Here is a 5,831-nt window from a genome sequence, read left to right on the forward strand (position 1 = left end):
GTCCACTGGAGATTAGCCTCTCTGTTGTCATGACAACCGAGGCTGTGCGGCTGAAGGACAGGGAGAGCGAGTCGATGGTTGTATAGCGTTGCCTATGTCTGAGTGTGTGTATGTGTGTGTGTGAGCGAGAGACAATGAGAGTGACAGTTAATCAGCCACTGCTTGGAGTGTGTGAGTGCGCTCAAAGGAAAATATGCAAACAGCAAAAATTCGATCTGAACATCTGCAGAGGGTGGATGTTCTGCTATCTTCCAATTATGACTTCAGTTATCATCAGAAATCATCATGGTTGCACATGGAAAGCATGTAAATCCAACAAATTCTACTTTTTTTTTTGCAGATATGAGGCTCAATGTGCTGAGAAAAGTTTCCATTGGAAGGGAAATCTATGAAATTCTGCTCATAAAATCCAAACCTCTGCTCACAAATCAAAGGTTGCCGCTGCAGTATTGATCCCAAATGAAGAAGCAAAGCGCCAGAGAGTCAAAGATGAAATGTTTCTCACGTGCTGATGATGTGCACGTGCTATTCAAGACAAAAGTAGGCAGTGCGCAGCAGCTCCTGGATCAGCAGTAAACCTCAAAAGAACAAAAACAATGTTGTTCCGAGTTTGATGGGAATCAGGACGGCACAAAATGAGAGTTTTAATCTGCCCGCGAATGACAAAGCGAGATAAGAATGTCTCATATGTGTGGAAATGTGGAAGTGTGCATCTGCGGCGAGGGCTCTGTGGAAAACTCACACAACTAACCACACAGTCCTGAGTTTATTTAGAAGCACTGACAATGAAAAAGTTGCCGGGGAAAAAATACGAGATCACGAGGTTAATTGGAGTTTTATTTGCTCCCACGGTTGAAGATAATGTGAGCACAGCAGGAGAATAACCGGAGACGACAGCACTTCCAACACACAAACAGAGTCTGACAGTGGTATGCAGTAGTAATTTCACTGTTTAAAAGAAGTGAAAGTACTTTAAGTTAGGAGGCATCATTTTTTATGGCTCTCCTGCAAAATATAGCGAAATTATATATAAGGACAATTGAGCCTGGTGGAGCAGCGTGAATACAGTGATCCTCCATGTTTCCCTGCAGTTTTAGGGTTTATGTCGTGGTGTTTCCTGTTTTATTTTGTAATTCTCCCTCCTCCTTGTGTCTTCCTGCCTTTGTTTGTCTGCTCCATCCCGATTAGTCTCACCTGTGTCTCATCATCTTGCCTTTAGTCCGTGTTTCTCGGCTTTACTCGTCTGTGTTCTGTTCCCTACTTTTTGTGCATGTTCACTAGTCTTGTATCTGTTCCCCCGGTCCATTGTTCTGTCTCTTCTCCCTGTGCTCCTGCTCCATTTTTGTTTGAATGGACTCATCAGTCGTCTGTTTGTTATTTTGTGTTTACCTGTACAATAAGTAAGTGTTACCTTTCTGTTTGCTCTGCATTTGGATCCACTTCTTGAACATGCAGTATTATCAACAAAATGTGACACCCTGCACAGCCACAATGACACTTACATCATCTGACCTCACACCAGTCTCCTTTCATCTCCTGTCGACTTATACTTTAAAAATAAGATAGACTTTAATGACCCAGCAGCTCATATACACAAAAATAAAAAATAAATAAGAAATATATAGATGAAAGTCATGCTGGTGTTAAAGAGACTGACAGCTGTTGGAATGAAGGACCTGTGGCAGTGCTCCTTCTTACATGGTGGGAGTAGCAGACTGTCGATGAAGGAGCTGTTTAAGGCCCCCGCAGTCTCTCTAGGCGGCAGTCCAGGACAGAGCTGGCCCTCTTCATGCTTCCACCTCCCTGGCATTAGACTGCAAAGAATATTTCAGATATATTGTTCTGCATGTTACATTTTATTTGTTTAGTGGATGCCGTAATGTCAAAAATACACATTTCTTTCAACATACACACACATGGGGACAAACTTGAGGTTTAGTAAGACACTTTGGCATGTGGGCAGGATCAAAATGAACCCACAGTCTGCTCTGTCAACTCTTATCAAGTATAAAACTGGTAATTTAGCTTGTCGGATAAAGGTAGTGGAGTAAAAAAAGCATAATTTACCTAAGTGGTGTACCAAGTTGCATTCCTCCCCTGCAGGCTGAACGTGCAGTATGTGCAGCCTCTGAGTTGACTGTAACAAGAAGAAATGTTTTAAATTGTGGATATTTAATACAGGAATGAAAATGTGTTTTCTGCAGCCGAGTAAAAAAGTAATTATACAGGGTTGTCATGTCATTTTATGTTCATTTTGTTCAGCTCACAGAGGCAGTTCTCTACTCTTTTTAATGGAAATTCATGTGTCACTGTTTCAATGCTTTGGCAGTCTAAGAGCTCTCTCATGCTGCATGACATTAATATAATCATATGGATAATGTAAAATGTTGTCTTTTTAATACAATGCAGTGAATTTGCAGGGTCTTTGGGATGTTTAGGTTTTTTTTGTTTTGTTTCCATGGCATCAGTCGAGCTGGTTTGGCGACAATGTCGGGCGAAAAATGACTGCAGAGCTGAAAACAGCAGTTTATGACAAAGAAAGTCTGACTGTCTCTTCCTTCTGCATCCCGAGCTAACCACTTTCTATTCCAGGGGTTTATGAGTGATTATGAGAAGAACCACTTAGAAGTTGATGACTTGCTCACTCCCTTGAGGGGTTGTTGGGGGGTGGGTTGTCAAGAATTAAGAACAATGCTGCGATTGAAGCAGGATGGGAAAGGAGATCCTGCGGCTTCTTCAAAATCGAAGGACCTTTTTATGGTTTGGTGCCAAGGTCAGTGTGCAGTGCAGCGCTGCAGCAGGGCTTGACTCGACTCGAGAGTATCGGCAACACAAGGATCAACTCAGGTCAGACAGAATGTATTATTTATGAAGAAGCTTCTATGAACACAGGTTGAAAGCACTGTACCCACCAAAATAAGGCATGAGTAGAACAAGACACTGCAATATATATAAATTCAAACATTGTCTTTGTTTGGACAGTCTGCTGCTACATCATTTAGTGAGGACGGTGCGTTCAGGGACCTGCACAGAGTCGTCACAGACACAGAGGCTGAGCGTGGACTTGTTAAAGTCAGAGACCTTTTTCATTTAAATGGCTTGTTAGATTACTGCAAAAGTCCAAATGTACTGCAGGGTGGTTTTTGTGCTGCAACCATGCATAAAACGGTCAACAGGAAAAAAAAAAAACTGTGATGTCCTGTGCGCCTCAGCCTCTTCACCATCTGTTTCTGCTTCTGCGGGAAAAAAAAAAAAAGGATTATCAGGTTAATTGAAGAGTCAGCTCTGACCGACCACAGCTCCCTCGGCTGAAAACTGATTTCTTTTTGGTTTGAATGCCTGAAATAAAGTTTGCCAGTGATTGATATTAAACTACAGCAACACATGAACCCCTTTAAAGACTGAAAGCTGCGATAATAAGTATTTTTTAATTAAAACAAACAAAAAAACCTCTATGGAGCTCTATTTTAGCATCTTTAAGCTCTTTGTTTCGGTTTTTGAGCCTGCGACTTTCTTTCGCTTGAGTCTCACCGCTCTCAAGCATTGTTGCATGTTTTTAGCAAAGAGAATCACTATATGCTACCATCCCAGCGTCAAACAGCAGACCAACTAGCTGGTACCAATAGTGGTTGGCTAACATAAAGAGCCAGATACTTCGCTCAGTGGTTGGTGGAGAACAAAACAGAGTGCGCAGGCTAAAGGTGCAGTCTGTACAGGTTTTCAGTTGCCTGGTAGATATATGACAGATATGACTCTGCAGCTCTATGGAGCTCTATTTTAGCAGCTTTAAGCTCATTGTTTTGGTTTTTGAGCCTGCAGCTTTATTGTTTTCTAACCCTAACCCTAACCCTATCCATACCAACTAATTAATGATCATAGTGGCTAAAGAGCAGGATACTTCACTCTACTGGATGTGTAATTAGGCAACTATTTGCTGATTTATTTGCTGCAGATATGAATCTGCAGCTCTATGGAGCTCTATTTTAGCACCTTTAAGCTCATTGTTTTGGTTTTTGGGCCTGCAGCTTTACTGTTTTCTAACCCTAACCCCTAACCCTAACCCTATCCATACCAACTAATTAATGATCATAGTGGCTAAAGAGCAGGATACTTCACTCTACTGGATGTGTAATTACGCAACTATTTGCTAAAATGTTTATATGGTGATAATATGTTGAAGTTGCCTGTCATGTAGGTTGTTGATATCCATCCTGAACAACTCTTCTCACCTCCTGCTTGACACCGTGGGGGGGCTTAAACAGCTCCTTGAGCAACAGACCGCTTACTCCCACCGTGTAAGAACGAGCGCTACCACAGGTCCTTCATTCCAACAGCGTACACCAACATACACCAGCATGACTTCATCCACCTTGGGTATACAAGCCGCTGTGTGTTGCTGCATTATATTACAACACGTCTGTGCTGGTGCTGCCAACAAACTATGGAGGTGCGTCATCCTGACAGCTGTACGCACAGCTCTGGTGTTGATTGAGTCAGAGAGGTTTGACACCAAACTGTACTTCAGATGTCTGATATCATTAAAAGTCAGCGTGAGCCGATAATGAGTAGTACAAATGACTTTACAGAGAGTCACAGGCCATTACGGGGTACTGAATATGAAATCCCCTTTGATTGGGATAAAAAAAAAAAAATGAAGTGCTGGAGTGTGAGGAGAAATATTTGTCTTTTTCCTTGTTGACGGAACATGATGTGAAAAATGTCCTCGCCGTGCTGTGGCACTGACAGCAATTACCCGGCGGTTATGAGAGACAGAAGTGGGAGTTTGGAGGAGTGAAGCACTGAGTCCACTGAAAGTGATGAAATGTATTAGACTCCACAATCTGCTGGGGTGTAAATATGTTCACACTCCCGCGAGTCAGTCGGATCTTTTGAACACTGTCAGGATGTTTGGAAATATAACAAATTAGAGATTTTTTATTTCTTGTGAGATTTCTTGTGACTTCTGTTATTAATCCACAGACACTCTGGGCATTCATGTTAGGCGTGTAACAGAGTAATCCATACTTCCTTATACATTCTCAGTCTCAAAGGTCCTTAAGTGAACTTTGTCACTACAGATAGAGCCGAGCACTTTGTGGTTTTCATTTTAAATCCCAGTAACTGCCAAAAAGGGAACAGGCTGCACAGAGGGACATTCCTTGAGACAAACTGTTTTTGGCAGAAGAGGACAGACCCGTGCACAATGGCAGCACGATCAGATTGGACTTGTAGTCTCTCCACTATGCATGAATGGGAGGTAAGTCAGAGGGATAAAGGGAGCTGCGGGGTATTCACATTTTTAAAGGTTGAAACTATTTTGGGAAACACTTATTCGCTTTCTTGTTCGGAGTTAGATGAAAAGATTGATGGCACTCTCTTGTTTGTGCAAAAAAAAAAAAAGAAAAGTGTGAAGCTACAGCCGGGAACTGGTGAGCTTAGTAAGCATAAAGACAGGAAGTCTGCACCTGGCACATAACCAGCAGCTTGTTACCGAGCCAGGCTAGTTATCCCATTAGTTTTCAGTTTGGCTCTAGCTTCATATTTAGAGTGGGATCAATCTTCTCATCCAACTCTCCCAAATATGATACTAAAGCATAAATTAAGCTATATTATCATCACAAAAACAAAATGCACACACACTGATATAACATCAAATCATTGGTTTGAAGCTGGTAGGGTGTTTGATATGATATATGCCATATTATGTTTTCCAGTCTCCAGATTACGAGCCGTCCCTCCCTGTTTCGGAGAAGTCCAACCCCCTGACCCGTGACATCGACCGGGCTTCAGCCAGTTGTATTGTGCAGATGTTACAGGCCTGTGATGCCCAG

This window comes from Larimichthys crocea, chromosome XIX (assembly GCF_000972845.2).
Source record: "Larimichthys crocea isolate SSNF chromosome XIX, L_crocea_2.0, whole genome shotgun sequence".
NCBI lineage: Eukaryota > Metazoa > Chordata > Actinopteri > Sciaenidae > Larimichthys > Larimichthys crocea.